Below are 26,975 nucleotides of genomic sequence, written 5' to 3'. Positions count from 1 at the left end.
AAGATGGAAGGAAGGAAGGAAGGAAGGAAGGGAGGGAGGAAGGAAGGGAGGGAGGAAGGAAGGAAAGAAGGAAGGAGGGAAGGAAGGAAGGAAGGAAGGAAGGAAGGAAGGAAGGAAGGAAGGAAGGTAGGCAAAAAGATAATTAGATATCTGACATTTTTAGAATGTCTTTAAAAAGTTCACAAAGTAGTTTAAACAAAAACTCTTATTTGATTCTTAGAGCCCATGAGCTAAGTCCTGCAGGTGTGAGGTTACATGGTATTTCCTATATTTGAATGCGGGTCTTTTCTGACCTTAAGTCCAATCCACAACAGGAAAGAGCAATTAATGAATCTGTGGTGTCTTGTACATCTTCAATTGTTAATGTTTAAAATCAATTAGACACGTTAATGAATCTGTGATCTCACCTGTATAAATATTGTTTCTAAAAATCTACATTTGATCCTACTTATGGCTGATCATCTTATACCTTTTTCCAAACTCACCTGATATGTTGAAGGTTTTCCTCCCATTTTCCTCCTCTATAGTATATATGGAACTATGTTTTCATAATTTTCTTTTTTAATCATGATCTTTAGCCAAACACAAACATTTCAATGAGTAAACAAGAATAAGAAAGGTGAATTCATACAATTATAAGAAAAGGAGCCATTCCTCAATTAAAAATAATTGGTGAAAGAATATGAACAAATAATGAGGAAAATGAAACTGTGGATAGGGAGTTAAACTTAGAGCAAGGAAAACCTGAGTTCAAATCCTACCTCAGACACTTTCTAGTTCTATAAACCTGAGTAAATCACAACTTATTTTAGCCTCAGTTACCTAATATGTAAAAAGAGGATGATAATAGTTTCTACGTCACAGGGCTGATGTGAGAATCAAATGAGATGATGTATGTAACTTTCTGCAAAGCTAGCTATTATGATTCTCAATTGAAAGAATTCAAAGTATTAGCCACAACATGGGAAAATTATCCGAATCACTAATAATTAGAACAATGCAAATTAAAACCACCCTGAAGTTCCACATCACACCTATAACATTGGTAAAGATGCCAAAAGAGGGCTTTCCCTCTTCATATTATGAAGATCCCAATGGTTATCCTTTGCTGTCAATATGTGACCAGCTCAGTTTTTCTTGGATTCACTCTTTATTTCCCCCATTTCTCCTTGTTTGCCATGTCACAATCCCTACCACAACTCTTCAATTGCCCTTCTAGAGACAGTCCTTTCCTGACTTTTAATCATACAGCAGCCAAATTAACTTTGATCAAAACTAAGGCTAGGATAAGAAATCCACTAAACGGTACCATTCAAACTCAGATGTGTTTCTTCAGAGTTCCATGAACATACCACGTTTGTCTTTATTCAAGTTGTTCCCGTCCCTTGATTATCATCCTTTCATCTCAAATATTATTTCCTTACCAAAGTTGTCCCTGAAGATTCCTGCCTCCATCAACATACCAGTCCCCTGTGCTCTTCACAGCACTGAACCATTTGTAACACTGTGCAGTTCCATGCTTAATTAGACATTGCCTTGCATTATGGGCAACTGTTTTGTGGGTGATAACCTTATCTCCCCAGAAAGATAGTTCCTGTCCTGTAGGAGCTTACAACGAGAAATCTCATTATACCTGTCCTTTCCCCACAAGCATACTGTGTAGTGCAGGGAATATGGGAAATACTCAGTAATACTCTGTAATTGATTACTATTTTGTTTGATGTCCATGCAAGCACTCATTAAACATGTTTGACAGAAAGAAACTGACCTCTTGGGGCCAACCATTGTGCTAAATGCTAGTCATAAAGATACAGACACAAAAATAGTTCCTGCCCACAAGGAGTTTAGATTATAATGAGGGAAACCACATCAAAAGTTGAGTAGTAGCCATGGAAGTTCACTTTGGTCTAGAAAATTAAAGGAATGCATTTGATCATGACTTATGGTTCCCAGAACTAGAGGGAAAAGAATAAGATAAGACAAAAATGGAATAATATATGCACTTCTTTGAGTTGACTTTCCTGAAAGAGTATTCTGATAGATGTACTAATCAGGATGGTGGAAGTTCTTCCAGGATATAGTATCTGGTATAGGAAATGAATAATGATGGGACAGAAAAATATTCAACAAACACTCATTCAACATCTAACAATAACTATGGCACTTTAATGTTTGCAAAAGAATTTGCCTATTTTATATCATTCATGCTCATAATATCTTTGTGAGGTGGGTACTATTGTCATCTCGAATTTATACATGAGGACACTGAGGTTAGGAGATTTGACCAAAGTCATATAACTATTAAGTTTTTTTAAAACCCTTATCTTCCATCTTAGAATAAATACTCTATATTTGTTACAAGGCAAGAGTGGTAATGACTAAGCAATATGGGTCAAGTGACTTGCCCAGGGTCACACAGCTAGGAAGTGTCTGAGGTCAGATTTGAACTCAAGACCTCCCATATCTAGACCTGAATCTCAATCCACTGAGCCACCCAACTGCCCCCAGCTAGTAAGTTTTTGAAACGAGATTTGAACACCAGTTTTCCTAATTCCAAATCCAATGCTACTGACTATATTAGCTGCCTCTTTGTGCTAGGCACTAGGAATACAGAGGCAAAACAAAGTAATCTCTGCCCTTATTATACTCAAATGAGAAAAAATGACATATACACCTATAAATACATAGCTAATATTCATACAATCCTTTTAGGTTTACAAAACAATTCACAAATATTATCTAAGCCTAGGGGCTTAAAATGAGGCAAAAGACAGTTTCTGACCCCAGTGATCTTAAGATCTAATGGGGATAACATGTAAACAAATATATACAAACAAGATATATATATATATATGTATATATATATATATATGATAACTAGGAAATAATTAACAGAAAAGAGGCCCTAGAATTGAGAGGAAATAGGAAAGTTTTCCTGTAGAAGATGGGATTTTTTTCTGGGACTTAAGGAAGCCAGGGAAGTCAGGAGGTGAAAACAAGGAAGAAGTTTCAGGCATAGCTCAGATTAAGTGCCAACTCACTATACAGTCTCCTCTGATTCCATAGCTATCAGTTGTCTCTCCTTATATATCCTAAGATTGGAGTTCTTAACATTTCTTGTGCCATGGACCCCTCTGGCAGTTGGGTTACAATGTTTAATATTACATAGTCAGAATTCTTAGGATTACAAAATAAATTATGATATTGAAATTTAATTATCAAAATTTGAAAAGTTCATAGATCCTAGCTTAAGAACTGCTATCCTAAGAGCATTTCTCTTTTTCTCTACTGCTTATCCTTATTTGTCTACATGTCACCTTAAAATATAATCTCCTGGAGGCTTGATTTTATCTTTGGATCCCTGGCACCTAACAAAATACCTTGCTCTTAGTAATATTTAATGTTCAATAGAGGTGTCTCACACCCCTCAAGCCCAACTGTTGTAAATAACAAGATGCTCTATACATGATACCTTTAACAGGTGAGAATGCCCCTTAGATTGAGTAACATATTCTTAAGTAATAAAGGTATCTGGACATAGAAGGTCTTGTTGTATTAATTTGAGTGGAAGAGTAGGAGACACTTTTATTACAAATATTTGCTGAATTGAGTTTAAAATGGACCCTGTTCAAGGCATTCTTTTCATGTGTCAATCAACAAGCACAAGTATTTATTCAAAATGTGCTAATAACACAACTAAAAAGGGAAATTATTGTATTATGGTATCATTTTTTATCATGAATAAATGCCCCACTGAATTCTTCCCTCAGACCACACCTGTAGTAATGTATACTCCTGTTTGAGTGTCACATTTTAGGAAAGATATTAAATGGCTGATGTATCTATCCAGAAGAAGAAAACCAGGATGATTGATGAAGAGTCTCAAAATACAGGTATATGAAGATTAATTGAAGGAAATGGGAATATTTAGCCTGGGAAGAAAAGGCTCAAGTAGCACATGCTTCCAGGACTGTAGCACATTTTTGTATTGTTACTCTGCTATCTGCCTTCATTTCCATCACTTGTACACATCCTTCTCAAATCTGATTTGGGAAATCAGCACCCTGGATAGCAATGTTGTATCCTTTTGGGACTTTCACCTTTCCTTTGTCATTGGATTCAATCAAGACATCATTGCCAGAACTGTGTCATTGTGAGGTGCCCATCCCTCTAAGTCCACCCTCCTTTTCCATAGGAGGATACACTTAGATTTAAAACTGGAAAGTAAGTTGAGACATTTGGAGATTATCTAATGCAATTGCCTCATCTTATAGATAAACAAAAAGACCAAAAAAGGTGGAGATTTGGCCAAGGTTACAAAAGGTAATTCAGTTAGTAGAACTGAAATCTTCTGACTCCAAATCTAATATAACAAGTTGCCCCTGTGGAATTTTGGGCCAATTGATCATATCTGCCCTTTCCTTAAACTCTGAAAACTGATTTTCTAAAGCAGGGGTCCAGCAAACTACCACCCGAGGGCCAAATCTGGCCTAAAGAACAGAAAATCATTATTAGCTCACTCGCTGTACAGAAACAGGTTGAAGTCAGGATTTGGCTCTCAGGCCATAGTTTTGCCAACCCCTCTTCTACAAGATAGCTTATATACCAGACTATGCCTGACATCCCCCTCCTTTTCTGGTTCAGACTTGTGATAAGATGGCCCCTTCATTATCAGGAGATAGTAGATGTCATTGTCACGATGTCACAAGCTCCTCATTATTTTCACTTTCTCAACCAGTTTCTTTGTTATGATCAGAGAGAAAATAGCAGTTACCATTGACAATTTCCCCATCTTCTGAAAATGAAAGTATTATCAAGACAAGTGAAGAATTTACCAATTGCTCTGCTTTCAGGACAGCTAGGTGATGGAGTGCATAGGGTGCTGGGTCTGATGTCAGGAAGACTCATCTTCCTGTGTTCAATTCTGGCCTCCAATGCTAGCTGTGTGACCCTGGGCAAGTCACTTAACCCTGTTTGTCTCTGTTTCCTCATCTGTAAAATGAGCTAGAGAAGGAAATGGCAAACCCCTCCAGTAGTTTTTTTGCCAAAAGAAACAAACTCCAAATAGGATCACAAAGAGTCAGACACAACTGAAAAATAACTGAACAACAATTGCTTTCAGAAGATATAATTCCAGAGGGCATTTGGGGAGCTAAAGTACCCTGATGATTATAACCATATCCTTCATCCATGTCAAGCTTGTGAGTTAAATCAAGATTTCATGATGTAGTTCCTCCTGGACACCTGTGGTATACTCCTTCCAGGATTTCACTTCCTCTTCTCCTGCCTTTAGTTGTTACCCTGATGCTTTCCCCATCATATTGGTAAATTTTTACATAGGTAGATACTTGTTTGATGCATGACACTGTACTTTTCCTGTTCTATCTGTTCTGTTACTCTACAGTAAGATATATGTTTTCCAGTTATCATATTCTAGCCATATATTGCATCCCATCTCAGTGGTAACAGCAAGATCATATTTACCACCTTAAATTAGGAGCTCTTGACCACTTTACTTATTATGTATAAGCCAGATATTGGTATATAAATATTTGGTCCCGTGAGTATCATCCCTTCCTCCCTTTCCGGTAATTTTCTCTGAAATACTGAACACGTCTATGGCTACTCTTCTGGCTCATATCTTCATTAACTCCAAAGATTGTTTCAAGGCTCCTTATGGAAGCAAAATTTGTTCCCACAGGATTCGCCTAAGAAGTAGTCCTTAGGTTTGACAAGGCTAAAGAGGCTCTCCATCACGTTCTGAATGTGAACCCAGGAAGAGAGGAAACTTTCTAATTATTCATGTCAGCTTATACTTAGAATGCTTGATCTGGAGATAGGAAGACAAACTCAAATCCAGCCTCAGATACATAATAGCTGGACAAGTCTCTTAGTCTGTTTTACTTAATTTCCTCATCTATAAAATGATGATGACAATAGTACTTATCTCCCAGGAAGGTTGTGTAGATAAAATGAAATAATATTTGTAAAATGCTTATAAAACACTTTGATCTGTGTAGAGTACTTTATAAACATGAAGGTGTTATATATAAATGTTAGTCATTATTGTTATTATTTATTATAAGATCAAGTCTCTCTCACAAAAGGATATCCCTCCCATCCTGTCAAATATCTTCTTCCTGAGGCCGATAACTTGGTAGGATCTATGACTCCCACGCAAAAAGGCACAATCATAATTCAGACCCTTGCACCTCTTGCCTGGATTACTGCAATAGACTTCTAGCCTATCTCCCAATCTTGTCTTGTGCTGACTCAATCCATCCTCCACTCAGCTTCTAGGTATAGGTTTGACCAGGTCAGCCCATGGCTGAATCATCTCCAGTGGTTGCCTCTCATCTTAAGGATCAAATATACAGTCTTATACATAGAATTCAAAGCTCCTCATACCCTGGGCCCTACCTTTTCAGATTTCTTACACTCTACTCCCTCTATAACAAAAATAATAATTGCTAACTCTTTAAGGCTTGCACATTGCTTACATCTGTCATATCCTTTCATCCTCTGAACAACCCTACGAAGTAAATGCTATTATCTCCCCATTTTACAGATGAGGAACCTGAAGCCTGGAGGGTAAAGAACTTGCCTGGGGTTACACAATAAGTGTCTGAGGGTGGATTTGAACTCAGGTCTTCCTGGGTCCAGATTCAACACTGCCTCTTTGACACTGGCACTGATCTTTTTTCACTTCCTTGAAACCACATGCTATGTCTCCTCTCCCATGCCTTGGCACTGGCTCGTTCCTGGGGACTAGAACATACTGCCCCTTAATCTCTATCTCTTGATTTCCTTTTAAGCCTTGTCCATCTTCAGCAGAAGGCCTTTCCCAGTCCCCTGACTCACTAATGCCTTCCTTTTTCAAATTACTTCCATGGAGTCTGCATGCATCTTAGGTGTGCCTAGTTATTTACAGGTCATTTCCTTCTTTAGAATGAAAGTTCTTCAAGGGCTAAGATTGTTTTTGACTTAGCACAGTACCTACTAAGCACTTAAAAATGCTAATGACTGACCCCCTCATCCCATCCCTTATCCTACCATGGACAATAAGAAATTATTTCCTTCTCAGAAGACCCTCACCAACCCTTTCTAAGATATTCACTTCTCTAACCTATTCTTCTTCCTATCTAAATTCAGAATTTTCATGTGCCTGTCTGCCCCTTGTACCTTTGCAGTTTTGTCCTTCATCTTCCTTTGTGGGAAGGGGGAAGTAGAAAATGTTTTTTTTTTTCTCTTTGATTGACAGAAGATCAGAAAAGAGCTCTTCTAGTTCTTTTTTTAAACATCTCCAGTATAAAGAAACCTACCTTCCACTCCATGCATATGTACTTACCTTCAGCATGAACACAAACATAGCATAGACCGTGAAATTCTCTGAAACACTTCCTTTATCTTTCAGATCTGCTGAAATGAAGACTGTCTGTTATTAGTGACCCTCCCTAGTCCTGTTTATTTGCATTTGGCAAATAAACTACCAGTTCTTTGCCCCTCAAGTTCTCTAGCCAAATTTCAGGATCCCTAGCTCTTAGAGGATGCTCCATTCTTATGCTTCCTCTTATCTGAATAATCAGCAATCAGGAAAGAGAGTGGAGAGGGGCAAGGAAATGTTCTATTATTCCCAAAGCTAACAGTGGCCTTATTTAATAGATAAACTTCCCCCCTCCCAGAATGCCAAGTTGACTCACCACCTCCTGTTGTCCTTTCTCTTATATGCTTGCCAGTTTTCTCAGCCACCATGGAAGACTGAAGAGGAGAAGGAGAGCTCTTTTGTGGAGAGTCATGCCTGTCCCATTCAGCAGTCACAGGTTTCCACTGTTACTATCTGACCTGGGACCAAATGGGTCCCGTCCCAAGCAGAATCAATCCTTCTCTCTAGGTTTAAACTTGATACTTTCTATCTGCTCAGTGTAAAAAGAATAGCTTTCACTTTAATTTCAACTCTTTGCCTTCCCTTCAGAGAGAAGAAAAGTAACTTGTGTTTTAGAAGTGGCAGAACGTTCTGTATCTATCTGTGCTGCATCATGCCATCAGGCTAAAAATAGAAGTTAATTAGCAAGGTTATTTCGAACCTACATTGCTAAAAGAGAAGAAAACAGTAATGAAGTGCATAAAAAAGTAACAAATTACCCAAGGATGAAGTCAAACCCTAGTTGAAGAGCTCCATTTCATAGATAGCAGATTCACTAAATAGTCTTTTTTTTCCTCCTCAAAATCATATATTCATTATCCAAATTTCCCATCCTCAATGTGATAATATAGTGTGATGCGGCATGCCCCAACAGGACACAAATTGACTTTTGGAGCCTAGATGCTACACAGACCATGCTGATCGGAGAGCAAATATCTCACTCTATTAACTGTTGTCTCTGAACCAACAGATTACATGGTTCACTGACTAGCTGAATAACTCTTAGACAGTTTGCTCATGTCTATTTACACATATTCCACCGAAATATATTAGCAACCAGAGAACAGCTGTAAAAATTATATATAATCTATATGACTGTATAAGACAGTGTGTGCATATATACTTGCATGTGTTTTGCAGAGGGAGAGAATCTTTGCCATGACAAAGGCAGAGAGGGAGAGAAATCAGAGATGCACATTTCTGTGTAGGTGTGGAAATGAAGTGTGAATTTCATATACCTACCTAGACAGGAGTCAAGAAAGTAGATTTGTACAAAGTCCTGGAAACTCCTGTGTCTTCTCTAGGGAAATTGCAGCTTTCTCCTTTTACTGGCTTCATTTAGGATCTGTACCAAAGCTCTGGACATTTACCAGACACTTGGATTTTTCAGTACTAGCAAGTCACTAAATAGCCTTAAAATCAACCAAAATCCTCTGGCTTACATTTTCATTTAAGCCATACAAGGAATATATCAACAAGTGAAAGCCAAATTTTAAACAGAGCTCTCTCCACCTCATAGACTTTAGCTCACATAGATTGCTAACTTTGTGACTCTGGGCACGTCACTTTTTACTGTCTCTCAGCCTCAGTTTGCACAAATATAAAATGGGGTTAACAATAGGCATCTACTTCCCAAGATTGTTGGGAAAACCAAGTGAGATAGGTAAAAGGTTTTGTAAAACTTGAGGCAAGTTTGTCCAGTTGGCACCATATGCCTATAATCCCTGCTATTGGGGAGCCTGAGACTGGTGGATTGCTGGGGCTCAGGAGTTCTGAGCTGTAGCAGGACAAAAGCTGATTATGTCCACTGGCATAATTAACGTGAGAGCCCAGGCAAAGGAGAACACCAAGATGTCCAAAGAGAGGTGAACTAACTACATTAGGTGGGAAACAGAGCAGGGCAAAGTTCCCATGCCAATTAGCTGTGGGATTGGCTTGTCCATGACCACTGGCACATTCCATCTGAGCTAGACAGGGAGATGCAAGTCTCAAACACAAATCAAAACTTAAAGAGCTGTCCACCATTAGTATGGAAAACTAGGGCAGAACAACAAGAGTGAAATAGCCCCTGTCCACAAGAACCTTACATTCTAAATGAGAGGTTTCAAATGGAAGAAAATACAGAGTAAATTGAAGGTGGAGGTTGGTAGTACACAGGTAGAAAAATACTCAAGAAATTGGAAAGTGACAAAACAAGAGCTCTTTGTCAGGCTCGACAGCTTAACATCAGAGCTTACCTCTTGCCATCCCATTGGGAGTTAGAGTGATTGCCAATATTTTGCTCCTTCTTCTATCTTGTGGTCATTGGGCTCCAGGACTTACATGGCTTGGCTGCATGACAGTTTTGCCCTGTATCTACACAGGTTTAATGGGAAGAGAGCTGGCATTGGACCAAAGAAGACCTGAGGTCCAGATTTGCCCCTGACATATAATAGTGGGGAGACCATGGGCAAGTTACTTATCCATTCAGTGCTGTTAGAAACTCTTCAAGGCTATAAACTTGCAAAGATGCCAACCTGTACTGGTAGAAGCATGTTTTCATCTGAGACTTTGATGCAGCAATGAAATTGCAGGTTCAGTCCCTACTCCTCATAGAATCAGATCTTGAGCTAGAAGAGACACTCATTTTATAGATGAAGAAACTGAGGCATTGGAAGTTAATATGATTTGCCAGAGTCATATACCAGTAAGTATCTGAGACAGGAATCAAGTCAAGATCTCCCTGACTCCAAGTCCAGGGTTCTATCTACTATGCCACCAATCCAGCCCTTCAGCTCCCCAAACCAAGAAGCTTCCCATTATCATGATGGGATCTGCAAAGGCAAGTCCTAACCTTACAGGGCCCTATAGTCTTTTTTTATTCCACACATCTAGGAGATCTTCAGACTCAAAAGACTATAAATGTATAGGATTTAGACCATCACTAGGGCAGTTAGGTGGTGCAATGAATGGAGCACCAGGCCTAAAGTCAGGAAGACCTGGCCTCAGTTATTTATTACCTTTGTGACCCTTGACAAATCACACCTGTTTGTCTCAGTATCCTCATCCGTAAAATGAGCTGGAGAAGTAAATGGCAAACCATTCCAGTATCTTTGCCAGGAAAGTCTCAAATGGATTCATGAGCCTCGCTTCCTAGCTGTATGACCTTGGGCAAGTCAATCTCTGATTGTAATCCTATTCATTTTATTGGATCTATTGTTTGTACAGGATTGTTTTTTAGTTTACTCTTCCTCACACCACCATCAGATTGCCATCTCCTTAAAGGCAAGGATTGTTTTTGCTTTTCTTAGCATCCCCAGTGCCTACTACTAATAACTGCTTGCTGATGACTTTATTTTATTTATTTAGAAACATTATTCTAGGAGGATCAAAGAAAAAGGAAAAGGATCAACATGTACAAAAATATTTATAACAGTTCTTTTTGTGGTGGCAAAGAACTAGAAACTGAAGGGATGTCCATCAATTAGGAAATAACTGAACAAGTTGCAGTATATGAATGTGAAGAATATTATTGGTCTATAAAAAAATGGAGAGAGTTTCAGAAAACCTGGGAGGACTAATATGAACTGATACAAAGTGAAGTGAGCAGAACCATCCACACAGAACAATCTATATGGAAATATTGTAAAGATAGTCAATGGTGAAAGACTTAACGACTTTTTTCAACATAGTGATCCATCACAACTCCAAAGGACTTATAATGTAAAATGCTATCCATCTCAGATGAGAACTAGATGAAGAATGTCTACTGTACAGATAGTATGTAGGTAGATGAACAACCCACATGGTAGCTATATAAGCCTTTATACCCTAGACAAACACTGCAAAGAAACAATGAATTTGGGTCTGGAATTAAATAGGAAATACAAGTTACCTCCCCACCTACCAATAAGTAGAACCCCTATAGGACCTTTAGAGTAAAACATGTACAATAGTCACCCTAAATAAGAAGGCATGGATGAGTTTCACTATGCCTCATTAGAGAGAGTCCCCACATCAGTGAGATGACATATCCACGAAGTATCAGAATACCCAAAGCTGCTAGATGGCACAGTGAATAAAAGTCTTAATCCTGGAGGCAGGAATACCTGAACACCACTTCCTTCCTTAATCACTTGTTATCTATGTTACTCTAACCAAGTCATGAAACCTCTTCTACCTTCAGTTTTCTCATCCATGAAGTAATACTAGTACTGATGTCACAGGCTTGTCACAAAAACTGTAAACCACTGTATAAATATTAACCATTACAACTTATCACTTGGTTGTTGTGAATTTAATAATATTATGTTAAATATTTTTCAAAATGAAAAAAATTATTTAATAGGAGATTGTTAAGCATCGAAAGGGCTATATCAAGGATACTGATTACTATTATTTTTATCATCCCTCTTCCACTTTTTGGCAGCTAGAAGAAGGTTCTCTTGTCCTCCTGAAGTCTTTTATTCTAGTACCCAAATATCTCTCAGAGCTTCAGTTGATCTTCTAATGACAAGTCCTTTGCCATTTTTTCACCCTCCTTTTTGTGTCCTCCAACTATTATGACACCAATAAAAGGACATTTGTTTTCTATGTGGTCTGAAAAGAACACAGTATATTGGGAATATCATCTCCATAGTAATCTAGCAGTAAATAGGCATTTATTAAGCACCTACTATGTGTCAGGTACTGCACTTAGTTGTGGAAAAATATTTCTTTGAATATAGACAAAAATTACATTGTTATTTTTGGCTGCCATGTCATATTTCTTTTTTTCTTTTCTTCTTTTTAACCCTTACCTTCTCTCATGGCATTGATACAAATATCAGTTCCAAAGCAGAAGAGCAGTAAGGGCTAGGCAATTGAGGTTAAATGGTTTGTCCAGGATCACACAGCTAGAAAGAGTCTGAGACCAGATTTGAACTTAGGTCCTCCTGACTCTATATACTGGTCTGGTACTCTATATACTGAGTCACCTGGCTTCCTCATAACATTTCAATTCATATGGAATTTAGTTTATTCTAATTATGGCTTAAGATATTTCCAGATGAATCTCTGCCCAAACACATTTCCCCCATATTACCCAAACCCCATTTTCAGAGACCACATTCTTAACCATTCACTTCTCCAATCTCTCTTTCTTTTTCAGAGTTCTTACTTTCAATGGCAAGCAGTGATGGAAACATCACCAGTGTCTCTAAGGTGTTCAGTTTCTTGTCCAAAATGTCATAATCCTTAGCAATGCTTCCCAGATTTCTTCTGTCAGCTTCATTTGTGCCCATATGAATAACTGAGAGTAGACAGCAATCATTAGATTTGACAAGCTTTGGAATGGTCTCAGTAACATGCAATGGCCAGGATACACAGTTCAGAATAACACAAAACTTCTCTACCATCATTGTCAGCTCCTTTGAAAATAATGCCCTTAGATTTGGCACACCTGACTTTGCTAACTCTTTGTCACTCTTCCTACTTGATGGATCAGCCGGATGTATCAGCCTGATTCATCCAGATCAGTGCAACATGCCACCGTTGTCAAAGACCATGACTTCTAAAAAGGGGAAGGTTTTGTCCAATTGTCTTCCCATCTCTAATATCATAGAAATATGTGTATGTGTAAAAATATGTATCAATTAATCTACTATCAAAGAATAAATATAATTGATAACTGCAAGTTAAATATATAATTTATATTATACATATATAAAAACACATAATAAATATATAATTAAGTAATAAATAAAAATATATCAATGTAATATCAATATAAGACATTTTGGCCAGGAGGCCACAGCAGCAGGAAGAAGCAGGAAAAGCTTCACATAAAAGATTCCAGATTTCAATTGAACTTTGAACAAATTCAGGTATTTTAAGGGGTAGAGATGAGGAAGAAGCATATTCCAGTTTTGGGGAATAACCCATGTGAAGATACAAGGATTAAGAGATGAAGAGTTATATGTAAAGAACAAGGCTAATTTGACCAGACCATTGAGGTCATAAAAGGAATGATGTCTAATCAGATTGGAAACGTAGGCTATAGCCAAATGGTGAAATGTCAAATAGAGTTTCTAGGAAATCTTTAGAGATATTGGGGAACCACTGGAGTTTATCGAGCAGGGTCTGGTAAGGGGAGGAGGAGAGGTGACATTGGAATTCATTCTTTTATTTCCCTTTTTTTCAAACCCTTCTGTTTTAGAATTGATACAAGTATGAATTCCAAGGCAGAAGAACAGTACGGGGTGGGCAATAGAAGGTTAAATGACTTACCCACGGTCAACTCAGAAATGCTTCAGGTCCAACAATGGACTGTATTTCCATTGTCTAACTTCACTAAGTTCAGAAAGACTCATCACCAGGTTGGCCACAGGGGGGTTATTATTTTTGCCCACATTGAACATTAAAGACCATGTAACAAGCCATGGAAGAGTTAAAATAAATGCCAGTAGACAGTGTGCACACCAATCAAATCATAGTTCTTTGAAGTATTAATGTTTGGTCTATGCATTTCAAGTCATCTCTAAAGCTCACAATTGTACCCAGAGCCAAGGTCCTTAGGAACTATGAATGAGGAACTTTCCAAGGAAATATAATGAAATTCTATCTCTTTAGTTTCCTTAACAGGTTCTCTTCTATATCACTCTCAATATACAGCAATGTGATTTCTTATTTCCTTTTTTTTTTTTTTTTGAGGTATGACTTTCCCCCATCTTGACCCCCAGGCAGCATGTACAACAGCCACTCATGGGCCTGACCTCCCTTTTAATTAGTATAGAAAATGTGACCTTTTCCATTTCTGAATTGACCAGTGCACTACTCTTTAGGCTGCCTGGTGGCTGGCCCCACAACTCTTGAGAGTTCTTGATGCCAAATTTTATGTGGACACCCAATCATCTGTAGCCCTATTGCAGTTCAGAATTCTCCAAATCAGACAATCCACCAGATCTGATTTTCCCAATAGCAGGAGAATACCACCATGCCCACTGAAATCTTAATGTTTTATCCTTCCAATGAATATGCAAGTAACCATTCTGAAGCTTCCTGGTTGTTCCCATCATATTTGCTTAACCTAATGGTTTTTTTAATGGCATGTTTCCATTCAAGGTCCTTAGTGTAAATGAACCGTAAGGAGTTCATTGAATTTCCAATGTTTATAAATAGTTACAGGCCATCAGCTCAAATATAACAATACATTTTTTATATAAAAAAGACTTATCAAATAGTCTCAAATGTATTCCAGTTGCAGCATTCAGACTAGCTAAATCAACCTTATAGATTAATGCAAGGATTTATTGCACTACGTTGTTGTTTTTTAATCCATATAATGGAAGCTGCTAGACCTCTATCACTAAGGGGCACCAGCAACTCTAGACTCATGAAGACAAAATTCAGTTCCAGAGGGAGCTTTGCCTCTAACCAGAGAGATCGGGCTTTTCTTGTTGTCACTGGCTGTTTACAACTCACCCTGGAGTCCCAGGGAAAATCACTTAAAAATTAAATATGGTTTATGTCTAGGGTCTCCCCAAATGGAATCAACAGAGTCCCTTCTAGAAGGTAAATCAATATAGGACAGCTATTTATTTCCTCCACACAAAGGAAATGCTTAAAACACAAAAGACTCATGAGTGTACATTGACAAAGACTTATATGGCACAACAACACATAACTCCTATCATACTCTCCAGGGAAAGGTTGATACTTAAAACATGAAAACATGAAACACTTTGTGATAATAGTGAACAGATATTTTCGGCTTTGCCTTTGCTCTGCATTTTCTAAGTATTTCCCTGAAGTCCATGACTTCTAGCTTGGAAATGGCTTGGATGCAAATTCTTGCAATGATCATCTTCTCTTCTTACAAATGCTTCCAAAACATCACCAACTGAGGAACCCTAAAATGTATAAACTCCCAAGAGAAGCATCAAATTCAAAAAGTTCATCTCTCATGAAATCTGTTTGGTCATCTGACCTCAGAAAGGGAAAGAAAGAAAAAAAAAAGAGGTTATCATGGCCTTGAGATCCAATCCAATGTACTCACTGAAAATGTGAGCAGCCCCCATAGCTACCAGATATTATAAAGAGGTAAGGAGTAAAGAGTGATTCAAATCCCATTTTGCAAACTTAAAATTTATGTGATGTTACATGATTTTAATCACCTTGGGTCTCAGTTTCCTTACTTGTAAAATGAGGATGTTGGGCTAAATCACTTTTGAGATTCTTTCAAGCTCTAACTATGATCCCATTATCCAATCTCTACTATATAACATAGTGGTGCAGTGGATAGAGTGCTGAAATCAAGAAGATGAGTCTCCCTGAGTTCAAATCTGACCTCAGACACTTAATAACTATGTCAGCCAGGGCAAGTCATTTCACCCCATTTGCCTCAGTTTCCTCATCTGGAAAATGAGCTGGAGAAGAAAATGGAAAACTACTCCAGTATCTTTGCCAAGAAAACTCTAAATGGAGTCCCAAAGAGTCAGACATGACTGAAAACAACTGAGCAACAACTATAGCATATGTGGATAAGGGCTATCCAGGGCTCTAAAAAGTGGGAACTTACTACCTCTCCAGGTACCCTATTCTACTCTAAAACAGCTATAGTTATAAAGGAAATTTTTTCCTGATATCAAGTCAAAATTTGCCTCTATGAAATCTCCATGCATTCCTCTATTTCTGCCCACTGAGGCCAATGGAACCAGTTCTCTCCCATAGTAACCACCGTCTCCTATACACAATAGCCTTGGAGATATCTATTATGGTCCTTCTGAACTTCAACATTTCCAGTTCTTTTATCTGTCTCCTGTATGACATGGTTTCATATTGGTTGGATTCCTGGTTGGACTCCTCTGGAGACTTTTTTAACTGATTAATTATTATTCTTGACTTTGGGAGCCAAGTGAATACAAGGCTGATCTAAGTGATCCAGCTTGGCAGTCCAATGGAAAGCCTATTGGTTTTAGAGTCAGGAAACCCAGCTTCTAATGCAGGTTTGGCTACTTACCACCATTGTAACCTAGGGCAAATCATTTCCCTCTTTAGACCTCAGTTTCCTCATCCATAAAATGAGGGAAATGGACTAAATAGCCCCCTAGATCCCTTCTAGCTCTAAATCTATGACCCTGTGAAGAAGAAAGATAAGCAAACTGTACAATCATGTATCTATTCCTTCTGTGTGCTTCTTGTTGTGCATGTTGTCTCTTCCACTGGAATGCATCTCTGGCACCAGTGAAAGCTTCATTAGGATTTGTTGATTAATTGATAATTACAATTAAAAACTACAATGCTACTCTTTATCAGCAGAAGCAGCCTATAGAATCCCTTCTGCACTTCAGCTGAAAATGACAATGATGTCTGAGGCTCCTTTAAATGCAAACAGTCATCACCTTCTGCAGTTGGTCTAGTTGCTTATGAACAACTTTAAAAAGTGGAGCCTGGGACTAATTACCTTCTCCCTCTTCTGTAAATCTGCAGCCAGGGAGGGTTATCTTCTGGAGCTTGGCTTGGTTACCACAGCAACCAACCAGACTTTAAGCATTTTAAAACATATCCTTTCAAGCATTTTAAATAACAATAAGATATGCCTGATCTCGGCAAGTGTAACATGAACTAAGCTGATTTTATGTTACTGGTTGCTCTGTCAGAAAATTCACAACTGAAAAAAGAAAAAGAAAAAAATTACTGATTTGTAGAATCCTCTTGAAATATGCCATCTTCAAGTTAATGTCATTTCCCCAGGGCAAGTGGTCACAGAAAGCAGAAAAACACAGGATGAGAAAAGTCTTACATCTTGTTGCCCAGTTCTGAAAATTTAAATTCCCCACAAGCTGAGCTTGCCATGGTTTCTGATTTTGTTTTGTTTTTAATTAACTTCTGATCAGTAAATAAACAGATTTGAGGACACCCACTGAATTTCGGGAAAACCATAACAACTGAAACATACAATACTTTAAGCCTTGAAAAGGCTTTTACATTCATCATCTTCTTTGATCCTGACAGTAACCCTGAGAGCTAGGCACTGTCATTATTCCCACTTTACAGATGAAACTGAGAGGCTCAGGGAAGTTAATCTACTGGTCTAGGGTCACACAGCCAGTAATGAGGTTGGAATTTGAACCTTGATTCTCCTGACAAGTCCAGCACTCTATCTATTATGCCACAGCAGAGTCCTTCTATAAATACCTACAATTACAATCTCTTTTTGTCTAGATAGGCAACTCTGATAGCAACCCTCTTCTATTTTTACTATATGCATTTTCTCTAAAGAACTCAAAGCACTTTTAACCAGTCCCCAACTCAAAGTCTTTGGGTATAACTGTGAGTGATTAAGCAAAGTCAGCAAAATTTCTGGCCAATCACTCAAACATCTATTGTGCACCTACTATATGACTAACCCCTGGTTTAGGAACTATTAGGGCTCCTGACAAAGGGTAAAAATATTTTCAAGAAGAAAATAACTTTGTGGAAAGAGAAAATTAATAGTAGCAAGCATTAAGCATCAATGATGTACCCAACACAAACTGAAAATTGCATTCATCTGGAGCTATTCCAAAAAAAGAGATTTTTCTGTTGAAGTGAAAAGGAATAAAGAAAAAAGCAGAAGTTAAGAAAATCAACTAGAAAAATTTCTGAGGGAAAGGGGAAGGGTGAGGCCCAGGTGACATGGGGGCTTAGTTTAGATTCTAATATGGCATTTAATTGGAAAGACCTATGGATGTTTAAGATCGAGATGTATCTCATGTCTATTCACTGTATGTTCACCACTGGGGAAGCAAATATAAGCAAAACAAAGACCATGCGTTAGAGGCCATTGTTTATGAATCTCATCATGCCATGATGCTAAGCAGGGTAATCACATCCTTTTACATGACTCCACCTTGAAAAATAGAACTACTTCCAATCACTTCTTCCTTTCCTCCTGTCAGATGTGACTTCCTCCCTAAGTACTCCCTTATTCCACCACCAGGAGGTAATCCAGCCATGGGAGACAAGGGGAAGGAAAACGTTAATAGTCCTGCCTCCGAAGGCTAACCAAAACCATTTAATCCTAGATCTTCCCTTCTAAACAAAGTGCAAAATCAACCATTGCCTTGAGCAGGGATTCTTAACCTTTTCAGTGTCATGGACCCTTTTAGGAGCCTGAAAAAGCTCATGGAGTCTTCCTTAGGTGTTTAAAAATAATTTAAGGGAAAAAATAAATTTCAATTAGAGGTTAATGAAAATTAGAATATCTTCCCCTTCCAAGTTTACAGATCCCCTAAAATCTATTCATAGATCTCTTGGGGGTTCATAGATGTCATATTATGAACCCTTAGCCTAGAGAGAATTCCAAGAATAAGTTCTTTCTTCTTCTTGAAAGTATAAAAAAAATCAATAATTCTCTTTCTATAGTTCTGAGCCCCCAGCCAGAAAACTACTCTAGCAAAATATAGTAGAGCTGAAACGTGTCTTTCTTTCCTCATATCATCGTTATGTTTCTTTCCTTATTTTCTTTTCCCATCTCCTATTATATTTCTCCACTACATTTGTGCTGTAGCACGTAGGTTAATAGTACAAATGATTAAATGAATGTATAATAAGAACTAACTGTAGAGATAAGTAAGCATAAAAGTAAACAAGCTTTTTAAAAGAAATAATTAATTTTGGGGAAACAGACAAAATGTTCTTAAGAGAAAGAGAAGTGAAGCCAAAAGGGAATGAAGCTACTAACCCTAGTCTCAGTAGAACTAATGTTCTAGCATTTGAAGCATCTGATTCCCATTACTCTTGCCTGCTTTGAATGCACATCATTCCAGGAGTCCTAGAATCTATGTCTTATGACAATGGTCTCTGCCCACATCCTCAACTCCTTTTTTTCCAGTTCTATCTCATGTCATTCCAATCTTCCATCCATGCACTTGCCCAGGTGTAAAGACTCCTCTCCCACATAACCATTTTCTCAATCCCTTGGGATAGAAGGGACTAACTTGTCAGAGCATGGCCCCTGTCAGTCATAGGTTCAGCTCCCCAGAAATGCCAAGAGAACACAATATAATGATGACCTTTTTGCTCATGACAACCCAGGAAACAAAGAAAATTATATAATCATCTTCAGTCCAACGCTGTCTTCTTTTGCTTCTATAGTGACAGGAGAACAAGGAATGCTACGTCTCACCATTTTTAGAATAGTTTTAAACAGTAACTTAGCTGTTGGCACTCTAATTGTTAAGTCCTTGCCCAGTGATGGCCAATCAGTAGATATTACAGAAAGAATTGAGTTATCTATTTTAATTCTAATTATAAATTACCATATAGAAAAATTAAAAGACACAATAAGAAGTTGCAGCTAAATGGAAGGATGGCTCACAGATTCTCCTTGGAGATGCAAATAAAGGAATTCTGTAATCTAATGCTGTGTTTATTATACATTTCAAGACAATAAGGCACGTGATTTTGTGGAATACTTAATGACTCTGTATTACAATTGTACTAATTAGAAATTTTGCATCTTTAGACTTCATCTCCCAGAATTCTTTCCCCGCCCCAAATTCCTTTTTCCCTTTTTGTTTACATGCATCTTTATGTTACTGTTGATATAATTCTATAAGCTCCTCCCTTGCTCTCTCTTCCATGTGAGTGGCTTGGGTGAGCTCCCTCTTGACTCTAGCCTTTTAGTTTCCCTTTTTGCTTCAAGTTAAATTTAATAAATCTCATGTAATATACTTGAAGCATTTTGGATGTTAATTTTTTAATCTACACAATGTTCATGATAAGAATTTACAAAAAATATCAGGAATAATTGAGCCTTAAAGAGCAATATGTAGAATATGAGGATGAAGAGGAATTCTTAAAAATCCCTCCCATGTTACATAAGTTTATATTCTGTTTCTCATAGTCTTCAATGCAAAGGTAAACATAAAGGATGATAGTAAAAAATGCCCTGGCAAATATACTTAATCACTAAGAAACAAGAGAGATCATAACCTTGTAAACTTCATAAAAGTCATATATATGTATGTGTTTGTAGAAAGTTATATATATACATAAGTAGATTTATGTATATATACATAATAAACCCATGTGTATACATATATACATGTACATATATTACTAATATATCAAGAAAATGGCATCAGACAGTAAGCAGAACAAACCTCACAAAATATAACAACAAAATAAAATTGATTATGTTTTTAAGTGAGAGAAATACTGGCTTCTTATATGAAAGTTATTACCAAATTGACTATTGATGTACAGTTAGAATACATTTACAAAAGTAGAATAAAGAATAAAAAATGTGGATAAAGATTTGGCTCAAAATTAAAGCTGCTGACTGACATTTAAATAAGTAATAAAAGAAGAAAATAGAGGAATGCACAGCAACACTGCCTATCATTATTTTCTAAGATGTTTTCCCACCATCATCAGCCAATTATTATGATAAGGAGAAGCAGGAGAGCTCTGGACTTAAGAGTAAGGAAGATTAGGGGTTAAAGTCCTATCTCAGACATTTACTTGCTGTGTGATCCTGGGTTAGTCACCTAACCTTTGTTTGCCCCACTTTCTTCAGCTAGAAAGTGTGAATAATAATAGCAAGTACCTTGCAAGGATATTAGGAATAAATGAAATGTTATTTATAAAAATATTTAACACAGTGCCTGGCACACATAGTAGGTGTCATAAAAATATTTCTTCCCTTTTCCTTCACAAGTCGATTTTAAATCAATAAGAGCTAATTTTAGGACCTGATCATTCAATTAATACCAAATTCATCTAACTATCCTTTCAGATTCAACTGTAAATGACTTAGCTATATGCAATCATACAAAATAATTCTAAAGAATTCATGACAAAAAAAAATGTTCTCTACTACCAGAGAAAGAACTGATGGAGTCTGAATGCAAACTGAAGCATTTTTTTACTTTGTATTTCTTGTGGGAGGAGTTTGGGGCTGTGTTCTCTTTTGCAACAGGGCTATTATTGAAATATATTTCACATAACTATACAAGTATAATCTATATCAAAGTACTTCCTTCTCAAATAAAGAAGAGGGTAAGAGGGTCAGAATTTGGAACTCAAAAATTATTAAAAAGCGACTGTTAAAAATCATTTTTACATGTAATTGAGAATATAAAATAAAAACATTATCTTAAAAAGAAGAAAAAATAATTTCTTCTAGAATTTTGCTCCAAAAATAAATTGAAACTCTCTGGCCCAAAGCTTACAACATTTATGGTCTTTCCCTTTTAGAACATCAGGACATTTGTCTTTCTCCAGTATTGCAGAAATTGCTCTGGTTCTTGATAACCTTTCAAAGATCACCAACAATCCTTTTAAGTGAAGCAATTTTTTTCTCTGTAATTTTTTTTTTACCCTTTGATTTTCTATTTCAAGTCCTAATTGTGAGTTTGGGTATTAATAATTTGGGGGGAATGACTTTGTCCTTGAATGTCTTTCTTCTGCTGGAGCTACAGGATTTAGAGAAGATGACAATTTCACAGTCTTGTGTGTTCCTGCCTTCTAACATCTAAACTCTGAAGTGTGCATCGAGATAATCCAAAATGTCACTTATTTGACAATTCATCTTGGCATACATTCGTATTTGCAAACCCAATGTTTTCTTCTTTTATCAGAATTATAATGAGACTGGGGGGAAAAAACAGCCCAACATCGAAGATGCTTCTGAGCAACTTATGGCTAAGATGAGGTAGTTCTCAGCTGGAATCTTATATCAAACCTAATCAGCAATCTGCCAGAATGAATTCCAGCACCTGTTGACAGCATCTCTGCTCTGAGTTGGGAGCTACAGGTAACAACAGTAGGCTATGTCCGTGGGCTTCAGGCAGAAGCCACTGCAAAAATAGTGGTTTCTCTATGATTGTGAGGAAACCCAGAGACGATCTCATCATGAATCCAGTATCCAGTGACACGTAGCCTTTTTTGAGAGAAGTGTCTTAAAATATGCTCTCTCAAATTAAGTAAGCTTCTAATCCCTCTTGAAGATTCTAATGATACTCTGTGCTGGTGAACACTTAGTAATGTTCCCAAGACCAAGAAGGATATTTCACTGGTCTGAAGAATATCAGGGTTGAATGTTGTTATTGCTTTTCAGTCATCTCAGTCATGTCCCACTCCCTGTGATTTCATTTGGAGTTTTCTTGGCAAACATATTAGAGTGCTTTGCCATTTCCTTAAGAAGGAAGGAAGGAGGAAGGAAGGAGGAAGGAAGGAAGGAAGGGAGGAAGGAAGGAAGGAAGGAAGGAAGGAAGGAAGGAAGGAAGGAAGGAAGGAAGGAAGGAAGGAAGGAAGGAAGGAAGGAAGGAACAAAGAAAAAAAATATTAGCATAGAGGTCGGATGCCTTGTCATAAAGCCAGAATGATCAGAGTTCATGTCCCAAAGTGGTCAGATACCTTGTCATAGAGCCAGGATGACCAGAGTTCACACTGACCAAGTGAGCCTGGGTAAATCACTTAATCTCTCACTGCCCCTGGAAATTCCCTAAATCTAAACTGCAGAGAGTGAGGGAACTTTTTACACCAGCATCTTCCTAAATCATTTTTATCACAATACTACCACTTCACATTTACAAAATAAGGTAGTATTACAATGTAAAGAACAAAAATACAATGAGAATTTATGTTTGGATTTGAATTAATATGTATTTATGAACTTATATTGTTTTATTCTGTATGGATTTATATGGATCAAAGGCTCTGAGTTCACTTCTATCACTTATTAGTGACATTTAACCAATCTGGACTCCATATTTCTCTTCTATAAAATGAGGGAGATGAATTAGATGGCCTCAAGGATGCCTTCTAGCCTATGTTCCCATTATAATATTTATTCTCTAATTCACTTCCTTCAAGGTCAGGGGAGCTATATCTTCCCTCAGGGTTTAGAGTACCCTGAGGAGCTTGGAACTGTTTTCTTCTAGGATCATTATCAATCCCCCACTGGCTATGTATTCTCTTTATCAGTATGTAGGGGCCAGAAACAAAAGTGCCAATTCCATTTATCCACTTATCATTAGGTAACTTTTAATGGGAACATTTACTTCTAAGATATAGCAAATTGGAATTCAATTTTTTAAAAGCAAATATTAAAAATTATTTTACATGTAACTGAAAAAATTAAAAAATATTTTAAGAAAATGTATCAAAAACAAACATACAAACATTTCCTTCAGTGTACTTTGAGACATACTCTCCTCTACCCCACCTCATTCTCTGGAGAAGTAGGCTAGAAATTTAGCTCATTTCCAAATATCATTGGTCCCAAGTTCATGTCCAAACATAGAACAGTTGCTGGATGAATTTTTCTGCTGGTCTGGAGTCTTGAAGGATGCTCCCTAAGATCACTCCTTGCTCCCCAAAGCATCAAAGCTGAAAAACCTGGCCTGGACTCCAACTCTTGAACTCTGTGACTTGCTCTCCCAATCTTTCAAAATGTCCAAGGTTATAGACTCTACTCCCTTTTCCAGCTACCATGAGCAAAGAAGTCACCAAGATTCCTCAGAAGTGAAATAGGCAAAAAGGTAATAGCTAAATCGAACATATCTTTGTGAGTGTTTTTACAGCCAATTATGGAATGTGTGTTTGTTTGTGTCTCTGTACAAAGAGGGCTAAAACCCAATACAACCACACCAAGCTAGGCCAAGTAGGTCCTAGACATCTATGCATAGACCACTCACAAGTTAATTAAATCAGAGGATTCATAGATATATCACTAGAATATAGTGATATAGGCTGCTAGAGATCATCTAATTCATTTTACAAATAAGAAAATTGATATTCTGAGAATGTAAGTGCCATGTCCAAGGTTACATAAGTAGTCAATAGCATAGCTAAAATTCAAACCCAGGTCCTTTGACTTCCAAGTAACCATTCTATCTAACACACCATACTTCTGACTTCAGACTATGTAAAGAAAAATAATCGTCTTGATAGAATTCCTTACATGACAAGTTCCTCCAATCTACTCATTATGGCCTCATCAATCATACTAGTCCCTTTCTATCTAGGCGAACTCACCTCTTCTTCCTGAGAAGGGGGTCATCTAGTCTAATCAGAGAATATCAGAAAGTAGTTAGAGTATTCTCTAATCCCACCATTCTCAGTTCCACCTCCTTACCTTTTCTTATGCAGTTGCCTTTAGCTGGAATATCTTGTGTCTGCCCTAGGTTGGACCAAAGCCCAGAAGTTCAAACATCCCCCTTAATGGAGCTTTAAAAAGGGAAATGTAGTTGTTAAGAGGCAGTAAAAACATACTATAGTGGATAAAGTACTGAATGTAGAATACAGAAGACTTAAATTGGAATTTCATTCAGTAGTTGTGTTTGTGTGAACTTGAGAAAGTCCCTTAACCCCTCTCTGCCCCTGTTTCCTCAACTGCAAGGTACAGACAATCATATCTGTAATCTTGACCTTAAAGGGTAATCCTGAGCCTATGAAGCACTTTGCAAAACTTAGGGGGCTATCTAAAGGCCAATTATTATTTGAAAAAGCACTGGTCTGTCTCATACTTTAGATCATGCTTTGTCATTACAATTCCACTATCATATTTATTCTTTGCCTCACTCCCTAGAGGCCAGGGGAACTATAAATCTTTCCACAGGGTTTAGAGTGCCCTGAGGATTTGGGAACAGTCTTCTCTCTAGGGCCATTATCAAGCCCCCATTGGCTATGTCTCCCCTCCACCGGTGTTAGAGACCAGAAACAAGCACTTTTAGGCCCACTTAAACCAGGTAGCTTTTACATTAAACCAGGCGATATTTACTTTAAAGATGAGCAAGTTGGAACTTGTGATCTTAGGAATGTCTAGACCTCAGTTTCCTCACCTGTAACAGAACAGGAGTTAAATTAGATAACTTTTAACATTCTATGAATCTGTACCAAGACTAACCTCATTTCTTTCCAGTGGACTATGGTCTCTATTTAGTAGTGATGACACAGCAATTCATCAACACCCTTCTCTAATCATTTGCTGTCTCATCTAGGTGCAGTGGTAGTTACTACTTCTATTTATAATAAGAATGACTATCATTTATAGGGCGTTTTATATTTCACTGTGTTCAAATGAATGAATAAATGAACGAATGAGATTAATTAAGTACTTACTATGGACCACACACTCTATGTGCTGAGTTCTGGGCATATAAATAGAAAATCAGGGCAGTCTCTGCCATTACTTTACAAATGAGCAAACAAATTTAAGATTTGCCTATAGCCAAACACTAAATGGTTGGAGTCAAACTAAGGTCTTCTAACTTCTAAAATCATTTTTTTCTATTTTCCCATGTTTCCTTCCATTACCTTTTTTTAAAAAATACTTACCTTCTGTGTTAGATTCAATAATATATATTGGTTCCAAAGCAGAAAAGTGGTAATGGCTAGGCAACGGGGGTTAAGTGACTTGCCTTCAGTCACACAACAAGAAAGTATCTGAGGTCAGATTTGAACCCTGTACTTCTCATCTCTGGGCCTGGCTCTCAATCCACTGAATTGCCTAGCTATCCCTGCCCCTTCTACTACCTTTTGGTTCTGTGGGGAGGGAGCTCAATTTGGAGAGAGAAGAACTGAGTTCCTATCCCAGCTCAAGCACTGACTACCTGTGTGAGTCTCAGTTTCTTCATTTGAAAACAGAGAGGGGGCGATCAGACTAGATGATTTCTCAGGTCCCTTCCTCCTCCCTCTGAGACAACAGGTAAGAATAAAGACCAGGTGAAAATGCTGAGGCATTCCTGGTGTAGAGGACAGAATTTAAAGGAGATGGGGCCAAGGTCATGTGCTATGAGCACAGAGGGCCCTGAAGAAATTGAGAGCTTGAGGAGAGAGGAGCAGGTTTGAAACAGTTGTTATGGGAAGCAAGACAGAGAATCAATAAGGGTAGAATAAAAGGATTGCTGAACAGCACTAAGGGCCCAATTGAGGTTAGGGGGTTTAAAAGTGAGAATAATGGTCAGAGAATGGAATTGTGAGACTTTTCCCAGCAATACTCAACAGCTCAATGGTCAGGAGCAAACCTATCAGATGGTGGAGGTTAACCACTGGTAAAGAATAATATGGCAGGAATAGCTAGAGGAGGTCAAAGGAATGAGGGCCTCTAGTTTGATGACAATTGGATCAAGGAAGGGTCTAACCAAGAGGCCAAGATGAGGTGGAGAGGAGGAGGCAATTAAAGCTAGACAGGAAGACATGGGCTAGGAGAGGAAGGGTTCAGGATGCCTCCTGGGACTGGAGGTCATCGTAAAGACAAAGTTTGGGAATGGGTAAGGCTGTCAGAAAGGTAGAATGCTAGTAGGTTATCAAAAGAGAAGAACATTTTGGATTCAGATATTTGGACAGGGTGCCATTCTAGGTGAGAGTGAATGCTGAGTATGAATGACTAGGGATGTGCATGCTGGGATGTGGTCGTAATAAAACAGTCATGAAGAATTTAGGAATTAAGGAAGCTGAAGAATTGTTATAAATAGGGAATAAAAACATGGCTAGAGTACCAGGCATGGAGTCAGGAAGATGCAAATTCTAATCCCACCTTAGACACTTACTAGCTATGTGACCCTGAGCAAGTCACTTCACCTCTAGTCTCCCTCAGTTT

The sequence above is a fragment of the Gracilinanus agilis genome, chromosome 4 (assembly GCF_016433145.1).
Source record: "Gracilinanus agilis isolate LMUSP501 chromosome 4, AgileGrace, whole genome shotgun sequence".
In the NCBI taxonomy this organism is placed as follows: Eukaryota; Metazoa; Chordata; class Mammalia; order Didelphimorphia; family Didelphidae; genus Gracilinanus; species Gracilinanus agilis.
Note: the sequence above shows the minus strand (reverse complement) of the source record.